Source organism: Leptopilina heterotoma, unplaced genomic scaffold (genome assembly GCF_015476425.1).
Source record: "Leptopilina heterotoma isolate Lh14 unplaced genomic scaffold, ASM1547642v1 Lhet_13, whole genome shotgun sequence".
Lineage (NCBI taxonomy): Eukaryota > Metazoa > Arthropoda > Insecta > Hymenoptera > Figitidae > Leptopilina > Leptopilina heterotoma.
The window spans coordinates 9,100-24,212 of NW_025110848.1; positions in this window are offsets into that span (position 1 = coordinate 9,100).

The following is a 15,113-nucleotide window of genomic DNA, read 5'->3' on the forward strand; positions in this document are numbered from 1 at the left end:
TTACAGTAGTATAGAAATAAATTTGTGCCATTAATTTTCCGCTCGTTCTCAGGGTTTATATGTAGTAATAAATTCCTCTTTCAAATGTATCTCAATGATCCAGATTAAATTTTATGGTCCTTGAAGGTAGTAAAAAATATGATTTTAGAGAATTTATGTCCTTTAAGGCTATGTCCAATAAGACAACTATTGTGCCATCACAATTGGTGTGATGTGACAATAAATTGTGATAAACAATTTTCTCAATATTCCCTTATTTTCTTATTCACGATTTTAATATTAATTTTCGCAATACTGCCTTTTTAAAAAAATATATTTGACTCTGATTTCTGACTTGATATCTAAATGAAATTCGAAGTCTAATAACTTGAAATCTAATTATGGCTTCAAAATTAATTCATATATAAATAGGGTTGCCACGCAACCTGGAAACCTGGAAAATTCAGGGAATTTGAAATGAGTAAAAGCGTTGGCAACCCTGATAAAGAATTATATGAAAATTTATCTTTAAATAATGGGAGTATGATTTGAGTTATGCTTTAAAAATTGTCGATAAAGGCGATAGTAAAAGTGTATAAAGATTGTCGAGTTAGGGAAAGTGATATAAAAGGGATGAAACAGACTTAAGGATGCAACATCTTGTGTTGAAGGAAGCAGTTTATTTCCCTTTTACACAAGAGACGTTGAAAATGTATTGTTGACCGAGTACCTTCAACACCATCAGAATCTCCTTCCTTAGCTTTTCCCTTGTTTCATTTCTTCTTCCTCTTTCCGGTTCAAGATGGTTGTTAAATTGACTTCGTGTTTGCTCACGATGCCAAGTAGTTTACTTTTCGACTAAATCAGAATTTCGAAATTTATTCATCTAAATAAACAATTCTGTTTATTAAAAACTTCTCTTCCTTTTGCAATTATAATCAGAAAATAACAATTATATTAAAATTAAAAAAAAATATTAAAATTCTTCTCAGGAATTCAATTATTTTTGAAAATTTTAATAAAATTCTTTGCAACTATTCAATTATTTTCATAAATAATAAAATTCATCGCAGGATTTCTATTATTTTTAATACATTTTTACAGGAATTACTAATAAAATGTAATTATTCTTAAAAATTTAATTTCAATTCCTCAAAAAAAATCAATTATTTAAAGAAATGTTTCTTTTATATTTTCATGAAAGAATTCAATAATTTACAAAAATATTCGAATTTTTCACAGCAATTATTCTCTTAGATTTTTAAAAAATTCTTTCGGAAAATTCAATTATTTTGAGGCATTTTAATAACATTCTATTTAAAAACCAATTATTTTCATAAATAACAATATTCATCGCAATAATTCAATTACTCTCACTAATAATAACATTTTTCATGGACATATAATTATTTTTAAAAAATCTTTGATAAAATTCTTAGCAAGAATTTAATTATTATCATTTCTTCATCGAAGAATTATTTTTAATATTATTTTAAATTAATAATTCAAAAAATATAATTATTTAAAATAAAATTTTCATAATATTTATTATAATTTTTGAGAACATTAATTATTTAAAACACGTTTATAAAATTCAAATATAAAGAATTCAATTATTTTTAAAAATAACAAAATTTTTCACATAAATTCAATTTTTTTAAAACATTTTTAATAAAATTTTTCACAATAATTCAATTTTTCAATAAATAATAAAACTCTTCTCAGGAATTTAATTATTTTTTTTTAAATTTTAATAAAATTCTTAACCACTATTCAATTATTTTCAAAAATAACAAAATTTTTCACAGAAATTCAATTCTTTTTAAACAATTTAATTAAAATTTTTTACAATAATTAAATTATTTTTATAATTAATAAAATTCTTCTCCGAAAATCAATTATTTTTGAAAATTTTAATAAAGTTCTTAGCGACTACAGGAATTCAATTATTTTCAAATATTAAAATTGTTCGAAAGAAATCAATTATTTGAAATACAATTTTAATTAAATTTTTCTGAAATAATTCAATTATTCTTTTAAATTTTAATCATTTTCTTCCCAAGAATTCAATTATTAAAGATAAATAACAGAATTATTCCTGAAAATTCCAATTATTTTGAGTCATTTTAATAAAATTCTTTGCAAAATTCAATTATTTTTATAAATAACAATATAAATAAATATAAAATAAATATAAAATATATAAAAATAAATATAAATAGTTCTTTTTTAAAATTAATTATCGAGTTCGAAGTCTGAACATGTTAATGTAAAAATCGAACAGGCAGATAATACATATTATATTTAATACACATTGTATATAATTATATGTGGGAGATTTGAGTGTAGGAATAATTTTTTCCCCTTCCCTTCTATACATATATGCAAGCCGATAAAGTTGAATTGTTCGAAAAGTTAAATTTAAAATAAAATCCTGTGTTAAACATTCCTCTCATATTTTAGCTCGATTTCTGGAATTTTACGAGCGCAGTCTAATCGATCTCGTCGAATATATATTCAAAGGGGAAGAGTACCCGACATATCGATATCTCATTTATCTCACGGTTCTCGACAGTTCGATCGCAAAACGCCCTCTTTGTTTTCTGATCCCTCAGAAGTCTCGTCCTCTCAGTGAAAAAGAGAAATTTGAATTAAGCTTTCAATATATATGTATGCGAATCTAAATTACACAGGTTACATTACAATCAAAATTTATATGTGAGGTATGCATATACATACATTCATCAGCTTTTTCCCTCATCGTTGAAATTCATTTTTCCACGGAACAAATAAATTGACCCTTATTAATTATTGTCGATAATAATTTATCAAACTTTACTTTATTTAATTAAACGATAAAAATAAAGTTTCTTTTATTATTTGTAATGTATATGAATATGTATATTGATGGAATTTATTCACGAGGTAATTTAATTGCTTTTTATCGTGATATATAAATTTGATAAAGAGTTGGCCAATTTACATTTATTTTTTTAATGTTTCGACGCAGTAAATAAATATAATTATGGGAAAAAGGCTGTAATGTTGGAAAATAGTATAATAGTAAATTATAAATTATAACAATTATGATAATAATATTTATTATATTCTTTACTCTCTAAATTTGAATTAATTAAAAATAACTGATTTAGATAAGCAAAATTTAGTCAGCAGCTAAATCAAATAGTAATATTTCTACTGATCATTTATAGTTAAACATGTTTGCCACAGGTCAGGGAAGTCAAGGAAAGAGTTGTAGTTAAAAACATTTATAAAAATTGAATTTTGGACAAGTTACAAATTATTGCAGAAATTTAATTATTTTCAAAAGTAATAAAATTCTTCGCAAAAATTTAATTATGTCCAAAAATTTTAAGGAATTCTAGTCAAAATTTCAATTATCTTTATAAATAATAAAATTCTTCTCCGGAATTTAATTATTTTCAAAAATTTTTATCAATTAAATGATTTTTATTCGAATAAAAATTTCCAAAAGACCTATTATATAAAAAAAATTTTGATAAAATTCTATGCCAACATTTAATTATTTTCACAGGAATTCCATCATTTACAAATTTTTCTGTAAACTTCTTCGCAATAATTCAATTATTTTAATAAAATTTTTTATAAGACTTCAATTATTTTAAAAACAATTTTAATTAATTTTTTTCGAAAGAACTGAATTATTTTAAAACTTTTTTAAGAAATTCAATTATTCTCAAGAATTTTAATATAATTGTTTGTAAGGAGTCAATTATTCTAGAACATTTAATTTTAATATAATTCGTTGCAAAAATTCAATTATTTTCATAACTAATAAAATTTATTGAGGAATTTCAATTATTTTTAATATAATTGAAACGAATTCTGCAATTATTCTTAAAAATTTTATAAATATTCTAAATATTCTGTAAATCGAATTTCAATTTTTTAAAAAAATTTTCAACAATTCAATCATTTTAAATATCTACTATATATTTAAATAAAATTTTCCAGAAGAACTCAATTATTTAAAAAAAAATTTCATAAAACTCTAACTCATAATTCAATTATTTAATAATAAAACTTGAAGCAGAATTGAAATTATTTTTAAAAATAATTTTAATCAAATTCCTTGAAAACTGTAATCATTCTAAAAAATTTTATTAAAATTTAACAAAAGAATTGAATTTTTAAAACATTTGTTGATAAAATTCTTTATGAGAATTTAATTTTAAAAAACATGTAATTATTCAATAAATACTTTCTTTTTGTTTTCAAATAATTGAATTCTTGTAGAATTTTTTAATAAAAAGTGATTTAAAAATGAATTTTAGTAAATTTTAGATAATAATTGAATATTGAGAGCATTATAGCATGAATTTTTAGAAATAATTGAATTTTGCAAAATTATTAAAAATAATTGATTTGATGATGAATTTTAGTTAAAAATTCTAGAAAATAATAATTTCTTCTTAATAATTCAATTATTTTTATTAATAATAAAATGTTGGACAGTGATTCAATTATTTTTATAAATAATGAAACTCATCGCATAATTTCAATTATTTTTAATATAATTTTAATTTAATTCTTTTAAAGAAATGCAATTATTCTTAGAACTTTTAGTAAAATTTTTCACAAAATTTAAATTATTTTCAAAAATGCTCTTCAATTCAATGATTTTAAATATTGACTATTTTAATAAAATTCTCCAAAAGAATTCAGTGATTTAAAAAAATTTTCTTGAAATTCTACGAAAACATTTAATTATTTTTATAAATAATAAAAATTTCACAGGAATTGAATTATTTACAAATTTTTTAGCAATATTTCCATTATTTTTGTAAATAATAAAATCCATCGCAGAATTTCAATTATTAAATTATTAAATTCTTTATGAAAATTTAATTAAAAAAACATTTAATTATTCAATAAATTATTTATTTTTGTATTTAAATAATTTAATTCTCGTAGAATTTTCTAATAAAAATTTATTTAAAAATGAATTTTAGTAGATTTTTGTATTAGATGAGTGATTTGATAATGAAAATTTTGATCTTAAATATTGTTACTTCGATTCCCAATTCCAGATGTACCTGAAATTCATACATATATATACATACATATATATATATTTGTATGAACATTCCCGAAAATTTATAATCAACGACCATATACCTCGAGGCTTTGATTACTCGCGGAATCAAAGGTCCATAATTGAATTCGAGTTTCTTCATTTTCCAAGTTTCGTCAATCTCTCTCTCTCTTTCTCTAACTAGTTAGGCATTGGATTTTCTTAGGGAAATGAACGTTTCTCAACGTTTATATATGGATTTTGAAGGGGAATTTAAATTTTAGTTTGCGTTTGCATATACATATATACGTACGTGTAAAGGCAAAACGAAAAAAAAAATTATAAATACCAAAATCATAAAAATTTTATACTATATATTTTTTTTATATTTAAAATTTTAATTAATAGTGTGCACGTTTAGTTTTACTTTGAACTTTCAGAGACCTTGGGTCATGTTTTTTTTTCTTCTCAAAAAACTGACTCTTGGCAAATTAAACTGCGTGAAATGAGTAACCATAAAAGTCCCGGTTGGATCCAAGGCTAGTAAAATGTAACATGTAACCAACCATCGAGAGTCATGGGCACTAAACTAATCTTGTTAAAAAAAACTAGTTGATATAAATCTCTCAACGTTAGGTAAATTTTTCATAAATGTAAAACTGGGTTAAAAGAATAAAAATAAAAAAAGTGCATGTATGTTTATTTTTATTTTAAATCATTAAAACTTTTATTAAAATATTATTTAGGTAAAATAAACAATAACTTTTATTTGTTTTATTAATTTCGGATTTTGTAGTTTTATGACTCTAAACTTTATGTTATAAACTTAACTTTATATTATAAAATTATAGTTTTAGTGTAACTATCACAAACTTTATGTTATAAAATTATAGTTATAGTATAACTGTAATTATTTTTATTAAAACTTTACAAGAAAGTGTATTTTAAAAAAGTGGATTATAAATTACGAGAGAATTAATTTTATTGAATTTGAAAAATAATTATCCCTATTGTTTTTTTGAACTAAATTTGAAGTCAACAATTTTTTTTTTAACAAACTGTTTTTTTCTGACAAACACGTATTTTTGAAAAATAAATTTGATTCTTTTACTAGTAGCGGAACAGTATCAAATAAAATGACCCATGAGCATTAGAATTCAAAAGAGTGGAGTTTTGAATGACTCTTGAATTTTTTTTCTGTATGATTGTAGATTTTCCTCCGCAGTAAAAAAATTTTTATATAGGTATTTATATTTAAACGGAAAATTCATTAAACTTTATTAATTTATTTAACATTTAGTTATTTAAAAGAAATAAAAATTAATTTACCCTCTTATTCTGAATTAGTTAAAAATAACTAATTGTTTGTAAAATCTTTGCTGACTTTTTTGCTTTTGAATTAGTTAATTTTACAAGAAAATAGCAATTTTTGCAAATTAAAGTAAAGTAATTAGTGACTGCCTTTTTGCTTTTGAATGAGTAAATTTTAGTGATGAATAGTAATTTTTACTAACTAATTAGTAAAATTTACTAATTTAATAGCAAAAAGTCAGTCACTAATTCAAATTAGTAAACATTTTTTCTAATTCGAATTTATAGAGTAAATAACTTTTCCCCTTTTCGATTAATAAAATAGTACTAATTTTTAGTAAAATTTTACTAAATGAAGTAGTAAAACCGTTTTATCGAGTTTTACTATCAATTAGTCAAAACTAAATAGTAAAATTTTACTAATTGTTAGTAAAATTATTAATCTTATTATCGATTTTTCATAATTTCTTTGTCTCTAAATTAAAAATAGTAAAAATGTTTACTAACTTGAATTCGCGACTGAATTTTTGCTTTTGAATTAGTAAATTTTACTAATAAATAGTTATTTCTACTAATTTATTAGTTAAATTTACTGACATTTTTTTTTGGAATTAATAAATTTTACTAGTAAATAATTATTTCTAATAATTTGTAAGTAAAACTTACTAATTCAAAAGCAAAAGTTCAGTCACCAATTCAAATTAGTGAACATTTTTACTAATTCAAATTTAAAGAGTTAATAACTTTATAGTAGTTTTTTATTTAGAGAGCAGAAAATTAATAATTTTGGTAACGAAGTCAATAAGGGGCGTCCATAAATTACGTAAGACATTTTTTTGGAAAATTTGACCCCCCTCCCCCCTCGTAAGATATTTTACATACATTAGCGCCATTTTTTCTATTGTTCGTAAGATCTATCAGACCACCCCTTCCCCCTAAATGCCTTACGTAATTTATGGACGACCCCTAAGTGAAGTTTGACTATTTTTGTAGTTATTGATTAATTGCTAATTAGTAGTTTTTTTTTACTATAACTATTAAATCAAAATGTCGGCTAACATTTTACTATTCTAAATTTGAATTAGTGAAAAGTCGTCCATATAGTAATTTAAGTTGGTAAAAATTTCCTATAATTGTTAGTAAGATTTTACTATTTTAATTAGTAATTTTTAATTTTTCCTACTAAAGTTTCAGTGGAAAGTTAGCAGGAATTAGTAGATAAATTTTTACTAATTTTAATTAGTAGATAAATTTTTACTAATTTTAATTAGTAGATAAATTTTTATTAATTTTAATTAGTAGATAAATTTTTACTAATTTTAATTCATTTACTAATTCAGATTTAGAAAGTTACAATTAGTTATTTTTTACTTATTCAAATTTAGGGAGTATTTGATTAGCGTAAATATTTCTTTTTGAATCAAAGTCTGATTTTTTACTTTCGAATTAGTTGGTTTTAATTGACTTAAATTTAGAGAGTAAGTTTAACGAACTTTATTTAACTGAAAGTTAAGGGCTATTGAACAAAATAGAGTATTTGATACAAACATAAATTTCCCCCTAAGTTAGTAATTAGATTAATTGACTTCCGGAATCGATTTTTAATTCGAAAAACAGATTCCAAATTTTGTTGACTAAATCTGCAGTAAATTTTTACTGAATTTGTACTATTCAGAGTAAAATTCGTAATTTAGAGTAAAGTTATTCCTAAATTGGAATAAGTTTAGAGTAAATTTAGAATAAATTTAAAGTGAATTAAGAATAAATTTAAAGTGAATTCAGGGTACATTTAGATGTAGTTTAGAGTAAATTGAGACTACATTTTTGGACTCGTCTAATTTTTGTGTAAAAGTTTACTAAATTTATATATCAATTAAGAGAAGTTGACGACACTATTTTACTAAATTTAGTTTACAAGTGAAAATGAAGGAAATTCCTCTATTGGGGTATAATATTTGAAAACAAAGCAAGGGGGGTATGTATGATCAATGTATGAATTGACGACTTTGAAAACCAAAAACACGTGAAAATATATAGTCCTTGGTTGAGAGTTTTTCTTGCCTCTTCGTACCATTTACGCGGCGGGTAGGATGCATTTAATAATTAACTCGCTAGATACATGGTGATGGATGTCTGACAGGGTGCATGGATGTCTGGAGGGGGTCCGTGAGAGAGGAAACTCGGGAGTGGTTTTGTTGCAAGAGTCGCGGAAAGTGGCGGCAACGAAGAAGGGTGGAATAGGGCGGTAAAAGGGGCCGTAGTGCCTCGGCTTGGCTTGGGGTAGGTAGAGGGAAGGTTGGCAGCCAGAATGGCTCTAGCGGATGCTGAGCGATCAATACCCCACGTGATACCACGCGTCATGTCTCTACAATGTTGGCAGCTTCTGGGCTTTTCGACTCTCTCTCTCTCTCTTTCACTCCCTTTCCCTCTCTCTTTTCCTCTTACTCTCTCTTTCTCTCCCTCTTACTCTCTCTTTTCCTCTCTTACTATCTCTCTCTTTCTCTCTCGCTCTTTCGAACGCTCGATCGAATATGACGAATTGTCCCTCGTTTCCGAAAATACCTGCTAACATTTTCCCAATTTTGTCATCTCATTTTTCATCTCTGTCCGCCGGTTGATTTCGGCCTAAAAGGGAAACATAATTTAATTAGCCAGAAATGCTTTTAGATAGCATTGCGTTTTTTTAAATAGCACGAAAAGAATCGACTGTTTCGTTGAAAAAAAAAAATATTCAAGAATACATTTAGTATAGAATACTTTAGTATAGAATAAAAGCTTTACCTAGAAGAGCGATAAGTTTCTCTAGAATAGCGAAAATGTTCTCCTTAAATCTCAAATAGTACTCTCTAAATCTCAATTAGTTACAGGGAAAGGTTACAGGAATTAGGTCCGTAAATTCTGTATAGGTTCGTAAATTGGCTTCAAGTCCGTAAAATTAAGTTTTTCTGAAAAAACGTCTGTAAAATCCGTAATTTGTTTTAAAAAAAGTAAGAAAATTTAATAATTTGTACGATAGAATTTAGAGAACTTCAGCGAAGTTAGAAATTATTACAGAAATTCGATTATTTTTAAAAGTAATAAAATTCTTCGCAAAAATTCCATTATGATCAAAAATTTTTTAAAATCTCTTAAAAATTACAATTATTTTTATAAATAATAAAATTCTTCTCCGTTCTTCTCCAAACTTCAATTATTTTCAAACATTTCCCTCAATTAGTCAATTATGATCAATATCTACTATTTTAATAAAGTCTTTCAAAAGAATTCAATTATTTAAACATTTTTTAATAAAATTATAGGCAAACATTTAATTATTTTCATAAATAATAAAAACTTCACAGGAATTTAATTATTTACAAACTTTTTTTTAAATTTCTTTGCAATAATTCAATTATTTTTATAAATATAATAAAACTCACCGCTGAATTTCAATCATTTTTAATATAATTTTAATCAAATTTTTGATAAATATGTTGTTATTTTTAAAAATTGTATTAAAATTCGTCAAAAGAATTCAATTATTGAAAAATTTGGTGATAAAATTCTTTATCAGAATTCAATTTTAAAAAATATTCAATTATTCAGTAAATTATTTATTTTTTTATTTAAATAATTGAATTCTCGTTGAATTTTCTAATAAAAATTGATTTAAAAATGAATTTCAGTTAATACCTACTTTAAAAAAATGCAATTATTCATAAAAATTTTATTAAAATTCTTTAAAGAATTCAATTATTTTTAAAAGATTTAATAACATTATTTATAAGAATTAAATTATTTTAAAAACAATTTTAATTAATTTTTTCAAAGTAATTGAATTATTTTTCAACTTTATTAAGAAATTCATCGTGGAAATTCAATTATTTTCAAAAATTTTCATTCAATTGTTTATAAGGAGTCGATTTTTTTTAAGATTAATTTTAATATAATTTGTTGCAAAAATTCAATTATTTTCATTACTAATGAAACTCTATGAAGAATTTCATTTTTTTAAATATAATTTTCAAAGGAATTCTTTAAAAAGATGCAATTATTCTTAAAAAATTTCGTCAGTTTAATGATTTTTGATATCTATTATTTTAATATAATTTTCCAAAAGAATTCAATTGTAAAATAAAATATTTAATAAAATTCTGCGCAAACATTTAATGATTTTCATTTAAATAATAAAAATATCATAGATATTCAATAACTTACAAATTTTTTTATAAATTTCTTCGCAATAACTCGCATAGGAATTCAATTATTATTATAAATAATAAAACTCATCGCAGGATTTTAATTATTTATAATACAATTTTAAATGAATTTCTCGAAAAATGCAATTATTCTTAAAATTTTTTTAAAAATTCGTCAAAAGAATTCAATTATTTAAAAATTTGTTAATAAAATTCTTTATGAGAATTCAATTTTAAGAAACATTCAATTATTCAATAAATTATTTATTTTTAAATAATTGAAAAATTAAATTTTAAATAATTTAATTCTCGTAGAATTTTCTAATTAAAATTGATTTAAAAATGAATATTAGTTAAAATTTTAGATAATAATTGAATATTGAAAGTATTATAGAAGAAGTTACAGTATCAATATTCTTATAATTATGATATAATAATTTTATCACTCGGTCGTCATTAATTATTTTGAAACATGAAGAAATCGATCACTCCGAGTCGAAGAGTCGGAGTAATCGATATTTTCATGTTTTATAGTTATGAGAAAATTTCATTTGTAATTTGAAGTAAAATGTTAATTAGTAGAACTGCTTTATTAAAAGTCGATAAAACATTTTTAATAATTCATTAAGAAATTAGATAACTATCTATCAAATAGTGAAATTACAGCAATAGTGAATACTAAAAAATTAGTAATATCTAAATAACAATTGACTATATTTTACTTACTTCGCCCAGAATCATTTAGGAGCATTTTATTTTTAAAAAGTGAAAAAAAAGTAAAAATATTTTCTCAAAAAATAGAAAAATCGAAGTATTTTTTTTGATATTTTGATTCGAATTACTCAATTGAACGAAATTGTTTTAAAAAATTTTTCCCCCCTCCCCGCTCTCTTATTCTGGATGAGAGAATAGTAAAATTGATATATATACTTCCTTTTTTTACGTAAAGTCAAATATTCTTTTCTCAATTCAGTGAATATTTCCACTCAATCCGTGCTTTGGAAACAAATGTTGGTGTATTTGTTAGCAGATATTAAAGGATCATATAGAATATGTATTTATATATACATGTGGGTATATATCGACTTCCCCTAAGTATTGTGTATGATTGACGAATGTAGGAAAACTCCAATGTCCGTGAAACTTTTCCGATAGAATTTAATTTTCACGAAGTGGTATATTTTGCGTGTATATATTTGAATATATACCTGTGAATGTGTGATTTTTTCCAGTCTACTAAAAAAAATTGCAACAATAGAGAGAAAGAGTTTATATATTGAATCGTTTGGTTATAATAAAAGGTCTGTTCAAATCAGTGTTGAAGAAACATTTATTTTTAAATATTTTTATATAGAAAATTGTACGACACGTTGTACATTACGTTATATGTGACATAAAGTTGAAGAGGGTCAGAATTACTAGAGTAATTAAACATTTAATTAAATAAAACAAAATTTAATAACAGAAAGTTAGTAATTAAATAAAATCAATTTAGTAGCACTCTTTGAATTTGTAAAAAAGGTTACTAATATGAATTAGTGACTGACTTTTTATTGCTTTTGAAAATTTAAATTAGTAAATTTTACTAGTAAATAGAAATTTCTATTAATTTGATTGAGAAAATACGAAAAGTTCGTAAATTCTACGATATAATTTTAATAATTTTAGAGAAATTACAAATGATTGCAGAAATTCAATTATTTTCCAAAGTAATAAAATTCTTCCGAGACATTCAATTATGTTTAAATTTTTTTTTTAAATTCTCGTCAAAATTTAAACTATCTTTAGAAATAATTAAAATAATTATTATAAATAATAATTATTTAAATAATTCTTCTCCGAAATTCAATTATTTTCAAAAATTTTAATAAAATTCCATTTTTTGACAATTTTAAAAAAATTGTCCAAAAGAATTCAATTATTTAAAAAAAAATTTAATAAAAGTCTACGCAAAAATTTAATTATTTTCATAAATAACAAAAGTTTCACAGGAATTCAATTATGTACTTACACATTTTTTAGAAACTTCTTCGTAATAATTCAATTATTTTCATAAATAATAAAATTTTTTACAGAGATTCAATTTTTCTTATAAATAATAAAATTGTTTTAGAAATTCAATTATTATTATAAATAATGAAACTTAAAGCAGAATTTCAATTATTTTTAAAATCAATTTTAATTGACTTCCTTGAAAGTTGTATATATTCTTATAAATTTTATTAAAATTCGTCAAAAAAATTCAATTATTTCTACATAAAAATTTAATTATTTTTAACAGTAGTAAAATTCTTCTCAGAAAATCCATTATTTTTAAAAGTAGTAAAATTCTTTTTAGAAATTCAATTATTTTAAAAAAATTTCATAAAATTGTTGGCAAAATTTTAATTATTTTCAAAAACTTTCTTTTTCATAAATAATAAAAATTTCACAATTTTCAATTATTTACAAATTATTTTCATAAATTATTATTCAATTATTTTCATAAATAATAAAACTCCATGCTGAATTTCAATTACTTTTAATACAATTTTAATAGAATTCCTCGAAAAATGTAATTATTCTTAAAAATGTTATTAAAATTCGACGAAAGAATTCAATTATTTAAAAATTTGTTGATAAAATTCTTTGTGGGTATTGAATTTCAAGAAACATTTAATTATTTAATAAATTGTTTATATTTGTATTTAATTAATTTAATTTGTAGTAGAATTTGCTAATAAAAATTGATTTAAAAATGAATTTCAGTTAAAATTTTAGATAATAATTGAATATTAAAAAAGCAATATTGCTCGAATATTTACAAATAATTGAATTTTGTAATTAATTTTTTTGAAAAAGTTTAATTAAATTTTTTTGTATTATTTTAAGTTTTTATTTTCTAATATATATTTAATTGAAGAATTTACGAATAATTGAAATTTCGTAAAATTGAATATTGTTAAAGAAATGGATTTGAAAATTGTCAAAGAGTTTTTTCGAAAATGATTAAAAATAGTCGATTTAAAGAAGAATTTTAGTTAGAAATACTTGAAAATAATAATTGAATTGATAATAATTTTATCACTCGGTCATTAATTATTATAAAACATGAAGAAACTATCACTCAGAGTCGAAGACTTGGAGTTATCGTTTCTTCATGTTTTATAGTTATGAAAAATTTAATTTGTAGTTTTAAGTAAAATGTTCTGTTACACTGAAAAGAAAATTTATTTGATTTAAATAATCGATTAATTGATTATTATCAATTAAATATTTAATTGAATCAAATAATATTTATTAGAGTCGATTAAATGGTTCAATTCATATTTGCTTCGAATACTGAAATTATTGGTTCAAATATGAATTGAACTATTTAATTGACTCCAATAAATATTATTTGATTCAAGTAAATATTTAATTGATAATAGGCAATTAATCGGGTATTTGAATCAAATAAATTTTTTTTTTTAGTGTATTTGACTCGAACTGGTTATAATTTTGTCAGTAATTGTTTCGTTATTTTTAATTTTTGGTCCGTAAGTTCCGTATTTTTAAATACTTTCACTGGTTCGAGTATATGAAAATTGTTGGTTAAAAAAGCCAAGTGTAGAATATTTGAGATTAATAAAGAAAGAAAAAATAATTTTATTATGTTGAAGCGAAGGAATTTAACGGGTTCGTTGACTCTTCCTCATCTCTCTCTCTCTCTCTCTCTGTATGCCGACGAATTGTGTTTGAATATATAATTATCTTTAGAAAAAAGTAGTCTTTTCATGAAGTGGTCTTTGAATAAATTTGCTTTTGTTTAAAAAAGAATATATGGTTATATAAATGAGAATTATTTTTTTATTTTCTTCCTCGCTCTTTTATTTGTTATTTATTTGAAGAGAGAAGGTGGACATCATCGTTGCCTTGGGCATCTGAACACACACGTAAATATATAGTTAGGAAAAGCAGACTTTGCAGATAGCTTGCTGCAGTTCAGCAAGTCTCCAGTGTAATTGAATAGAGTGAGGGAGATATAACTTCTGACAGCACTCCACTCTGGGACATGATTCTCGCGGTCCCATGTCATTGTTTGCGGATAAACCACGATGTTCTATTCTGTCACTTTGAATATGTTTGTTGGGCGGCATTGTAGCTTGGAAAGGAAGAGAGTGAGAGAGAGAGAGAGAGAGGAGGGCTTTTAGATTATTCAGCTTTCGTATTCGTCTTCGATAATCGATTGCTAAAGATTCATGTTACTTTGTTGAATAAACCTTGAATAAACCATATACGTGATATTACACTCTGGAGTTTTGCATTATTTTTTCTTCTTTTTACAGTTGGTATAGATCGCAGTTGGTCCCCTTTTTCCACTATTGCCCTTTTTCTCTATTTTTATTTCTTTAAATTAATAAAATCTTCTAAAACAACTAAAATCACCAATTTTCTCCCCTCTTTCCCTTATTTTCAAAAAAAACTTATAAAAATTATAGTTTTTTTAAGTTAGAAAAACTTCGGATAAAAAAAAATTTTTACTTTTCGCAAACATTGGAATATTATAAAATTTACTCTGGAAATAAAGATTTTTAATAGCAAAATTTTGGTAAATAATAAAATTCTTT